This window comes from Mytilus trossulus, chromosome 1 (assembly GCF_036588685.1).
Source record: "Mytilus trossulus isolate FHL-02 chromosome 1, PNRI_Mtr1.1.1.hap1, whole genome shotgun sequence".
NCBI lineage: Eukaryota > Metazoa > Mollusca > Bivalvia > Mytilida > Mytilidae > Mytilus > Mytilus trossulus.
The window spans coordinates 85,113,463-85,126,800 of record NC_086373.1 but is presented as its reverse complement, the minus strand read 5'-3'; the positions used below and the strand labels follow the sequence as shown (position 1 = coordinate 85,126,800).

At 30.0% G+C, this 13,338-nt stretch overlaps 1 long non-coding RNA gene across 1 annotated transcript; it reads left to right on the top strand.

The window, feature by feature from the left end:
• The first annotated feature begins 264 nt into the window (after positions 1-264).
• Positions 265-6,388, top strand: LOC134710672 (uncharacterized). The gene is made up of 3 exons (XR_010106126.1): positions 265-372; positions 4,510-4,580; positions 6,247-6,388. It is a non-coding gene; the product is annotated as an uncharacterized LOC134710672 (long non-coding RNA).
• Positions 6,389-13,338: the final 6,950 nt, after the last annotated feature.

Below are 13,338 nucleotides of genomic sequence, written 5' to 3'. Positions count from 1 at the left end.
TTTTGGTTGTAATTATCCCTAGATGGCTTGTTGTATTAGGTTGAAGGGTAAAATATAATAGAATATAGTTTTCTATAGGCCTAGTCTATCATATTCTGTCATTTGTGTTGAATAGAAAGTTTTAAAATACAAGAAAACTCAATAGCTAGGTGTTAAATTCAAGTTCGCTAGTGCATAAAATCATCAATAATCCGAATACCGCCCTTTATAGTTGTGAATAGAAAACGAAATCCGTTGACTAAATATTCTGCCAAATGTATTTTTAAAAGAGATGACAAAAATTTCTAAGTTAATTTTAAATCCATCATTCAAACAGCCAAAGGACAGACTTCGGTATACCACGGAGGGTAGACTTACTTAACATACTTAGAGGTTAGTAGATTTATTTTTTATCAATTAAATAAAGAGTCATATTAACGTAAGGTTACATGCATGGCGTGATAAGAAAGTATAATAAGCGTGTATAAAAAATGAAATCATAAATATGCCTGTAAATAGCGATACACTTTGCCTTTTATACAAGGCTTATTTCATGGCTCAATAAATGAAGACTTTCCTCCGAGGAGAAAGTAATTGAGAGTAATTTAGCTGCTTATTTCTGGATAAGACGAGACAGAAGGGTTGAATGTTGGCTATAATTTATTGGAAACATAGGACCTAACGGTTGTAATTATTGGAGTTAGGTTATTATATCACAAGTACATTTAGAACTTGTCTCAGATCTACCCAACTTCCATTTATTTCAAATCAGGGAAGTAAATACGCGCACGTTTCCATTTTTTATTGTCAGTCATGTGAAATCTTGTAAAACTTGTTACTGACAACAATCCATACCAGTAAAATCTAGAGCAATTGAAGTAAATCTGGGGGAGAAGGCAAACATTACGAATTAAATGTTTATAGCTACTAGTATATATAACTGATTGATTATGGAATTTATTATAAAATCAAATTCTGAGTTTATTTTCTATTTTTTTTAAATGTCTTTGACCGAGTACAATGTTACTGAATTACCAGGTTTATACTTCTATATTTTGCATATCGTCATGTGCTGATTTATTAAAACGAATAGTGTTTCAACTTAAAGTATGGTAATTTGAAGGAATTTAAATTAAAAGAAAGTAAATATTTATGACATTTCCGTTATAAAGTTTAATAATTATAACGTTTGCCTTTTAATTTATGGTTCGCGTGGTGAAACACCTCATTTGGTACTATGTCATCCGACTCTATGTCATTTTTCATCGCGACATTCGAGTTTTCAGCGTGAGTAATTCAGACCGTATCATACAATGGGGTTCGTGTTCTCTTTACTCCAATAAATCACCGAAAGTAATTTTATATGGTTATTTGAAAAAAAGCACAACTGTTAATTGGTGAAACTAGGACCGAGACTTCAACTGATGCTTTGAACTTAAGACACACATCTGCCTAGTTCTTATTTGATAAGTTCCTTTCTATGAGACAATAGCCGGACAAAAAAGGATATTCAAAGTTCATTGTTGGACCAGGTTTAATGTCACATCACATCTAAACTCTTCTTTTTTTGACAATTTGAAAACAATGAATTAACAATTACGATATAAGTTGGTATTTTTAAAGGGATGGATTTTCGGATTTAGATTAAATAGCTGTGGTCTGGAAACATATTTTTCTTCTTGAAATTATACTATATATTTTTTTTTCATATTTCAAACAGTTTATTACAAAATAACCAGTTTTTATTTGAATAGGATATTATTAATAAAAATATATATTACGCAATTTCATGTTACTTTTTCGAAATATTAAAAATCTATGTTTAGATGATATTGATGTTGGGATTACCCAATCGCAGAGTGTCTGACATTCTTGTTTGGTGTGTTGCGACGCACTCACATCCAAACCTTCGCCATGTAAAATTGTGGAATTTTCAGTTTTGTTTGTATTTTCATGTATTCATTGAAGCAGTTGAACCGCAACATCTCTTAATTGATGCATGTGAGTACAAGCAATAAGTTGGTTGTCCGCGTAAATAAAACCAAGTCGAGCGCATCCAACTGTACACGAATTAATTCATAATGTTCTTTTTCATTACACATCAGATAAAATTGCAGTTTGATTGAAATGCTTTGAATTTAATGATTTTAATATTCAAAATATTAAATGCAATTGTCAAATTAAAATTATTTTTCACGGTTTGACATCTTTACAATTTTGTAATAACAGGGAATTATTATACCACAATGACAAATGCACCTAGAATTAAAAGTACAAAATAAAAAAAATTCTCAACGTCTGCATACATATAATTTAAAGGTGTTCTTTTCCATTTAGTTTCGAATTTTGATTTTTATATTATATAAATTGTAATATTCCAGAGTGTTGTATTTTTCAAGTCGAAATAGTAAACAAAAAATAAGAAATAACAATAAAATTGGCCCAATATCATGAACATTGGACAATTTCCTTTAGTTGACACAACAGATTATTCTTTTTAATTGGCTAACGCATGTTAGATCATGATAATATTTTGTTGTGTTTTCAGAACAGATTATAGTAATTTCTTTTAGAATTTAGCAAATATGTATATATTTACAGAAAATTAAGAAAAAACGCTATGTAAATGAAAAAAACCTACCATACAATTAGAAAATTGTAACAATAATTCAACAATTTTCAGCTTTAAAATTTAATTGGAAAGCATTTAATGGTCATGATGACCTAATAATTCAATGATTTATTTATGAATTTATTTTCAAAAGTTTTTTCCCATCAATATTCGTTAAAAATATCACAGAAAAAATAAAAATAAATAAGAAATTAATACATATTTTAGAACAAGACACTGGTTGCGTTTTTCAACCATATTACCATAATTATTAATTTTGATTCATGAAAGATATTGTATACGAACGTAATCATGGCAACTTTCATGAAAAGAAAAAAAGAACTTAAATTAGTAAGTGGTTAAATTAAATACGGCAAGGATCCCGAAAGATCTTTAAAGGTCAATAACTGAGAGAGCTTTGTCATTGGGAGAAACTTGTCCTTATTATTCCCAGTTCTCGTGGGTGTCTCGGGAGATCACGGTCTCTAAATATATCTTCAATACATTCTTTTCACGTCATTTGATCCAAAAACTAATTTTATCGCAAATCAAGGCTTATATGATAGATGACCTCAGATAATAATCAAACTTATAAAGGCAATTTTCTTTTTCCGCCAATTTATGCAAGTAAAAATTAAATTGCTTATTGTGCCTACCCTATCCTGTATAGATAACCAGCTTTCTTTAGACTAAATTACGTAATTATTCCAGTTGCATGGAAAGTCAAATTATTTTTTATGCACAAAAAACAATTGCATGCTTATTCTTTTTTATTCTGACTATGTAATAAGTTCCGTTGCCAATTATAATATAAGTAAGTAAGTATATCTTTATTAATCTCTTTGTTGTTTCTATAAAAAAAAAAAGGATCACAAAATGTATTCATTCATATTCTAGTGAAAAACGGATTAAACTAAACAATGAATAAAACCACATTTTCTGAAGAAAAAATGGTTAAAGAACAATTGTATTTGACGCCTAAGAAATTTTAAGAAACACTAAAATTATGTGGTAGGACTTTAAGAATGAGCACTTTGTTTTGTGTAGATTTAAAAAAAAAAAAAGAATGAAGTTTCATTAAACACAGACTTTCATATAAAAACTGGAATAGATATTGTAGATCTTGTCTGAAGATTTGTCGCAAACATGGACACTATTTCTTCATTTCATTAGATAATATCAAATGTTCAGTATTTTTTATGTCAAATAATCTCCTTATTAAAAGGGAAAATTTCAAAGTTTTGTACCGATTGGACAATTTAATTTTCTTTAGAATTTAAGAAGATAATATCTCACTTTTTTATACTGAAGGTCGCCTGCAGTTTGGGAACAAAAACAGCAATTTTATTTCAAAATCGTTTCAATCATTTAAATTTGAGTCTATGTAAACTTCTGTCACGAATTGAGGAAATCTTTTCAAATTAAAAATCGTTTTTATTCAAAAGAAAACCGTGTAGACATATTTGCATTGAAGGTTGGTAAAGGGTTGAGTGCTTTTGAGGTTTCTGACATGACTGGAAGAAATAATTATAAACTTTGAAAATTATTTAGGGTGTAGGAAGAAGCAGAAATATTTTCAAGATTTGTTTAACAAAGGTTACTTCTCTGCCTTATGGTATCGTTATGTACTATTACGAAATACTAAATTTCACTAAAAGGTGCTAGATTCTTGACAATAAGGACTAAACAAACTTGATCGAGAAATACTAAGTAAAATCGTTAGCTAAACAAAACATGACAAAGCTGGTCTAATGGACGCGGTGTAAGAACTCGTTTTTGTTAGAACAAACTTTTCTAAAAACGAATTCAAATATTGACATTTGTCATTCATCGTTTGGTTTACAAAGTAGAAAGGGCCTATTATCCGTCAAGGTTTGCTCAGCTTTAATCTGAACCCTCGAGCCATATTACAATTTCAGAATTCAGGTAGATGGTTTTCCCAGACAGATATATGGAGTTCAGGTGTTAAAAGACATAGCAGTAACACGATGTAAGTATTGCAAAATATTTTTTTTATTCCAGAATTATTATTGATATTATTGTTAAATGTATTTTTGGGTAACAATTGTACATACTTTTTTCGAACAAAAACCCCAAGTTAGTACTTTTATGATAAAGCAAATTTTAACATACAATTCACAGACTTATCAATAACTGGTCTTGATTAACTGCTTTATGCCGTTATTTTTAAATATAAACTAACGAAGATTTCTTTTAAAAAAAATTGGGATCGTGACTTTCACCAATTCTGGGAACTTAAAAAAAGTCGAGTTTAAAATGTTGTTCGGTTAATTTTTCTGACGTTTTTATCTGCCAGGCTAAGTAACTAATATTTTGTCGACATATTACTGATACTGTGCTTATTACATCCATTTCAGTTATGAAAAAAAAACTCTGACAAAAAGTCCAATCTAGGAATCTAATGCACAAAAGATAGTGAGTGTTGTTTTGCCTCTCCGTTTTTGAAAATCAAAATAATAGATAAGGAAATAAAGAATTCACATGGTTCGAACGTTTTTCTAGGGAAAACTGAAATATAAAGTTAGAATATCTATAGTGATTTGGGTTTATGAATACTTATTATTTTCGGTAAGATTATGTTTTATCACATGCAGAGAATAAATTAATTTAACGTTTCTCAGCCTGTTTTTTTTTCCTTAAAATTTATTGCCACAAACAAAATTCTTATCCATGGACCAAACCAATATAAAGCCACATGTAAAATGTCTCTTGACCAGGGAACATGTATATAAACCAATTGACAGAAGTTGGTTGATTTATTTTTACAAGGGTACCGGATCTATATAAACTAATTGACGGAAGTTGATTAAATCGTCCCAGTTTTTACATCTTGATAACTAGAAATGCAAAATTTCCTTATCATGTTTAAATTATTATAATTTAGTATATTCTGCCTTTCAAATGTTCATTTTTGCTTGCAAAAAATAGTGTCGCCCTATGTTTGTGTATTTAAACATGAAATATTATAGTATTTACGTCATGAAATAAGAGCTGCATGTCATATAGGTCTAGCGGTAAGAAAATTAAACTAAGTGATTTACATATTTTCCGACTAATGTATATACCACATGCAAAAGCAAACTGAAAATTAAAAAAAAGTCAAATCTATTTCAAGTCATGAAAACAATAATACAAATAACGTTAAAAAAAACTTTGGACAGTAAGGTTTCTATAGATCGGACTGATCCATTAGACCTTGTATCTGACTGACATGTATGTCGGTAATTCGATCCTAGCAATTTTTTCTGATTATCAATATTCATTATTTCCCATGTAAAATTACATATGTTTAGTAAATCGATTTGTATGTTTGAACAACCTAGTAGAACGTTTAAACACAAAAGATGCATTCACACTGAAGTTTGCTTTTCAAAATAGTAATTATTGACCAATTAACATTTTTAAAACCACAAATTGCTGACATTTTGCCATGTAATTTTACACGCTGTTTCAAACTGACTACAAAGGTAAGAGCAAGTTTGTTTAAAATAGAAAAACAAAACATGTGCTGTTAAATAGTATAATTCAGATCTATTTTGCATGTCTGTTATGTTTCCTTTGACAAAAAAATAATCTATTCAATATTTAACATTGATTGCATACTAAATATGACAAAACTGTATTCTGTTTTATAGCTGAGAAGGTCAGCAGTAATCAATGGATTAGATATCTGGGCTCAGATTAGGCAAGATGTTGGCATAGCTGAGTCTCATTATAAATGTTCAGCTGTGTCCCATATTGCCACCTTTGGGTCTAAATAAATCAACAAACGGACAACAAACTGAGTTAAAATCGTAAGTGTTTTACATTACAATTGTTGAAAAATGGATGTTATTACAGTAAGGGTTGCACGAATCTGCATTCATTGACAGCCTTGCGCAATATGCGTGTCAGTGTGTTAAAGGGCTTTTTCATATAAGTAACGAGACAACTACAAAACGTATCTAGTCTTTGATATATCACATTAGATACCATTCAACTAAGCACTTACAATCCTACCCTAAACAAAACCAAAAAAGTGATAAACATGAAGCTTTCTTAGAGGAATGAAATAACAGACATCAAATTAAAACATCTCTTCTTCTCAGGAATTATACCTGGCTGCTGTATGGAAAACAACATGTCTGCCACACAATAATTTCGGAATAATAACAGAATACTGACCATGTACGCATAATCACGGCCAAACCAGACTGGAAATAATTGAAAACATTAAAAGAGAGTATTTGAGATTTTGGTATTTGGTATATCTAATGATAGTTTTGGTGAGGTTCCTTGCTTGGCAGACATATCAATACGTGTCGGAGTTTAAATATCTGTTTTAGCAGTCGAAGTTCTCATTTTTAATATTATACATTTTAATATTGAACAAATTGCTTTAATTAATTGCATAATCCAATAAAGTCCCATTTGAACTATCATAATAATTGTGTAAAGTATGACAGTTACAAAAATAAATTTGAGTGGCATCTTTTCTTTTCATTTTTTTTTGTGGGGACTATACTGATTTTCCAGTTAAAAAGGACAGGCACAAAATAAGTAACTCTGCCATGCAAATAATATGTTTAAATCATAAGCCGGGTAAGGTACCGAATTTTGATATGAATAGATTAACGGCAGAAGTTTGAAGTGGTTTTAATCTTAAATTTCACTTATTAATCAAAATAAATAGACAAGATAACATACGGCTATCACTTTTAAAACAGCTTGAAAAATATCAGTTTCAAAAAGACGACGGAAAATTGAAACCCAAAACTTCAAAACGCCCACATATTTCATCGAGTACATACAAAATTTAAAAAAATAAATTTCATTAAACATTTCAAACTTCATCAAACACTAGAAAAAGAGGACAAAAAATTAGTAAAGAAACCGTGACATAAAAAGTATTTTCTCCTCAGAAATATAGACGAACGCATTTGAAACTGAAAAATGTATATTTTGTCATATATTTCCACTTGAAATTTGTGGTCCTCTTTAATCCATAGAAGGACACGAATAAACATGAACCGATTTAAAAACTCAGAATAGAAATGGTTAAATATTTATTTAAATTGAGCAAGCGAAATTCAATCTGTTAATTTTCCATTTAATATAATAATGATTATACAATTAAAAGTAAACTTTGTTTCGTTTCCAATGGATACTATTTGTTCAATGTTTTGAGGCCGTGCTTTTGTAGAACTTAACAAATTATAAGTTATTTAATTAAGGTTGAAAATAGCCTTCTTAATTCAAGCCCATTCATGCGACTTCCCTATTCAAGTTTGATAAAAATTGTCAAGTCAATATATGAACAATAAAATGCTGACCTAACCAAAATGTCAAATCATGTGTACATCTACCACTGGCCATGAAAACCTTCTTTTTTCATCATTCATAGTTGCCAATTATTGTCGGATTTTTTTTTATCCTTGATTTTTTTTTAAAATAATGTCACAAGGAAGTTGAAATGATATGATTAAAACTCACCTTAATGGAACTTTTTTTAAACCAAAATATATCAAAAACTAATTTCTATCTTCTATCTTCTATGGAGAAAAATAACTCTAGTGTATTTTTGTTTCTGTTGTCCCTTTTATCATTGTCTATGGGACTTGAAATAGGTCAACACTAAGGCTTTTGAAGTAAGAGTGTATTAATGAGATCACAAGACCTTTACAGAAAAAAATACATGAGGATCGTGCTGAGACTTTAAACTAAATGACAATGCACAGGCTAAATTCAGTGTCAATACCCAACTCCAATTACTATCAGTCACCATACTAATACCGAAGTCAACGACAATGACTATCACCATACTCAAGCTAAATTCCATTACTATGACTATCACATTACTAAGACCGAATGCAAAGACACTGACTATTACTATGTTCAGACTAAACTAAATGACAAAAATGTTGCCATTTTAATGAAAACTCGGGGACAACAATATTTATCATTATGCTAAGACTTAACTCCAAGACAATGACTATCCCAAAATGACAGGGCAAACTCCACTACAATGACAATCTACCATGCTAGCACTTAATTCAGTGACAATGACTATCACAATACTTAAACCGAAATCAGTGACAATGACTATTACTCTGTTCAGATTGTCATCATGCTTATGCAAACTAAGTGACTGTATCTATTACTATGATAAGCAAAACTCAGCGAAAATGACTATAACCACGAACAGACTAAACTCAATGACAATAGTTATCACAATACTTATAAAAATTCAGTGGCAATATCTAATACCACGACGAGGAAAACATAATTACCATGATTAAACTAAACTCAGTGAAAAATATTAATCATTAGGCTCAGAGTAACCCCAGTTACAATTGATATTTCTATGGAACGGAAAACTCAATGTCAATATCTATTAACGTGAGAAGGAAAACTCGATGACAATATCTATTATCATGATAAGGGAAACCCAATGACTATATGTATTATCATGAGAAGGAAAACTCCATGACTATATCTATTATCATGATAAGGGAAACCCAATGACTATATGTATTATCATGAGAAGGGAAACTCAATGACTATATCTATTATCATGATAAGGGAAACCCAATGACTATATGTATTATCATGATAAGGGAAACCCAATGACTATATGTATTATCATGAGAAGGAAAACTCAATGACTATATCTATTATCACGATAAGGGAAACCCAATGACTATATGTATTATCATGATAAGGGAAACCCAATGACTATATGTATTATAATGAGAAGGAAAACTAAATGACTATATCTATTATCACGATAAGGGAAACTCAAAGACAATATCTTTTATCATGAGAAGGAAAACTCAATGACTATATTTATTATCATGATATAAGGGAAACGCAATGACAATATCTATTATCATGAGAAGGGAAACTCAATGACAATATCTATTATCATGATAAGGGAAATCCAATGACTATATGTATTATCATGATAAGGGAAACTCAATGACAATATCTATTAAATATAAGGGAAACCCAATGACTATATTTATTATCATCATAAGGGAAACTCAATGACAATATCTATTATCTTGATAAGGGAAACCCAATGACTATATGTATTATCATGATAAGGGAAACTCGATGATTATATCTATTATCATGATAAGGAAAACTCAATGACTATATCTATTATCATAATAAGGGAAACTCAATGACTATATGTATTATCATGGTGAGGGAAACTCAATGTCAATATCTATTATGATGATATGTATTATCATGAGAAGGAAAACTCAATGACTATATCTATTATCATGATAAGGGAAACTCAATGACAATATATATTATCATGATAAGGAAAACTCAATGACTATATCTATTATCATAATAAGGGAAACTCAAAGACAATATTTATTATCCTGATGAGGGAAACCGAATGACAATATTTATCATCATGAGAAGGAAAACTTAATGACTATATCTATTATCATGATAAGGGAAACTCAATGACTATATCTATTATCATGATAAGGAAAACTCAATGACTATATATGTATTATCATGGTGAGGGAAGTTCAATTTCAATATCTATTATGATGATAAGGTAAACTCAATGACTATATGTATTATCATGATAAGGGAAACTCAATGACTATATGTATTATCATGGTGAGGGAAGCTCAATTTCAATATCTATTATGATGATAAGGTAAACTCAATGACTATATCTATTATCATGATAAGGGAAACTCAATGACAATATCTATCATCATGATAAGGGAAACTCAATGACTATATGTATTATCATAATAAGGGAAACTCAATGACAATATCTATCATGATGATAAGGGAAACTCAATGACTATATGTATTATCATGATAAGGGAAACTCAATGACAATATCTATTATCACGAGAAGGGAAACTCAATAACAATATCTATCATCATGATAAGGGAAACTCAATGACTATATCTATTATCATGACAGGCACTTGTTTTATACAAATGTAAAGGCCCATACATTTTTAAGACAAGCTCATGTGGCTCTCATTCAAAACAAAAAGCAGTCACTAAAATATAAAAAAAAAAAAACATTTGCTTAAAAATTTAGCAAACATGCGGATTTAAGTTGGACTTGAGTGATATAGTTGTTCTAAATCAATATTTGTTCTGTCTGTGATATGATTTTCAATTAGAAATATAAAATTATATATTTTTTGTATGACAGAACCGGTTTGTATATGAGGTTTTATATCGCTTAGCAGAAAGACGAATACGGGAAACAGTCTTGACATGTATTATAAAACATTAGTTATGAGAAGGGCCAAGTAAATTGTCTTTGAATATGTAGAAGATATTTGCGACTGGACGTCATGTAAATCAAAATATAAAAAAATCGGAACACACAGCATCGAACATCTAATCAAATAACAACACGATTGTGTTTGCCTTGCTGTTATGTAAGAATAGATATTTGAGTTGTCCTGTTAAGATGGCATGATCTTTTATGTATATTTGTAAGTCCACCGACCAACATTAATGTTAAAAAGGGGGGAGGGTCGATAAATCAACTTACTATGAATTATGATCACGTGACTAACCTAAGTGGATGTTTTTGTCATTTAGTGAATGTGATGTTGATGGCAGATGTGTTTTTTTAATGTTTTTGTCACAACTTTTAGGAATTTTCGGTTATTAATGCTCTTTATCTTCGTAATATTTGATATCTAGTGTACCAATTATTATCCTGCTTTCTTGGATGACCTCTTATATTTGGGACTTGGGAAGATTCAATGCTTGCCTGTTTTTAAATACTGTTGCCCTCTATTTTACTTTTTTTTCTTTTTCTCTTTTGTTGTGTCGATGAGTTGCTGTCACCCATTATCTTAATATATTTATAAAAACATTGAAAATCATCAGAAAATATACAGGTTCTACTTAAAAGCAAAATGATCCTAACAAATGTAGGACGCATATCTTTTTATTTCCATAATAATCCTTTTAGATACTATGGATTTGGTTTGCACATTTTTTTCATTGCTGAAAATGAAATGAACTCATTGTGAGGTTTTCAAAAGATTAAAAAATGTGGGGTTTTTCAATGGCATAACAGGTAACGTTTAGAAGATTACAGAGATAAAAAAAAAAATGTCTGAAAAATATACCAAAAGAAACAAAAAAATCATCAATAACGAATAAAAGAGAAATGGAGGTACATGCATATACTGATGAAAAAATAGCCAAGCAATTACCATGAAACCAAAATAGTCATCTGAAAGTCATCATACGCATCAAGTCTAGACGAGGTTGTGTCTGACTTCATTCCATAACAATTTAAAAATAAGTTTACCATTACCTTTGTAGTGAAATCAATATTTAGGTATGTTGTAACAAATTGCATGCTTGGTGACATTAATGGTTAACTGAAATAATAAACTGTTTTAGAAATGTTTCTTTTTTAAATGTTTCTTTGAATTGTAGAAATAGAGATTTTAATGAAAAAAACTGTTATTAAAATAATCAGCGTTTAGATGTTTAAATTGTGTACAAAATGTATAGATGAACTAAATACCACCACAAAATAGTCTCAAGATAAGTGTTGTACCATCTATGTTTGAATAGAAACAATAGAAAAGTAAAAAAACAAAACCATGTGCTATGTTAACGCATCTATTTGAGTAAAGGGGTATTCACTTTCAAATAGATAATCACCAAATTGACTTAAATTCCTATATTTGATATATAACATACTCAAAGTGTATCCAGATTACAAAAAGTCCAAAAGGAACACACTATGGGCTCTTTATAATATAACAGCATTGCGTGTGCATATTAGACTCGCCGCAATATAACACAAAATCGAGATGACCTGCTTGGAAAATCATCTCTAGATACGGTTCAATTAAAGGTTGCATACCGTCAGTTTCAAATGAAATTGAAATATATTGACTTGCAAGCTAGTAATACAGCGTGACTTTTTTTAAATTTTTTATTTAAACAACATTTACGCCAAACCAAACAAACTGCTTATAGAGAAATGTTATTATAAAGAGGCATTAGCTGTCAGATTCATTGTCCACCGAAATGAAATAAGGAAATGATTATTCGATTTTACCAGTCATTTAGGTTCTCTGTCTGAATAAAGAACAGTGTAAGGGTTCAGGAGCATCTAATGTAGGTAATAGTAGCAAATGAACAACTTATAGTTGCTTCTATACTATTAAACGAGAAGACCTCATTTTTGGTGTCGCTTCTCTTCCTTCCACAATAAATCAATCATCATGCCTCTGTGTCCTATATGTAACATGCATAGTCGCATTTGTCATCCATTCTTATGATTATTCAGATTGAGTTATTTTGGGAGAAAAAGGACAAAAAAGTAATCCGGAAATGATTCCGTCATCAGACTGACTTTTAGTCATAGATAAGACTTCCTGTTTGAAACATGCACAAATACAACCAATCGTATGATAGATAACAAAAAAGAAAAATAGATAAGCTAATCAGAGCGTTCTCCATTTCATGGTGTTTACATTGCAAGAACCACAACTATTATACCTCCTAAGAGAGGACAATTATTATTCGCGTTTATCTACATGTAAACTACGATTATACTTCTTTAATATATAGAGAATCTCTGTATTCTGTCTACTGTTTTTTTTTAAATGTTCATTATTCAGGGGGTCATACCAGTTGCATTTATATTAAAATAAGTAAAACATGTGACACAAGTACAACCAATCGTAGAGCGTTCGCCATATCACGGTGTTTAG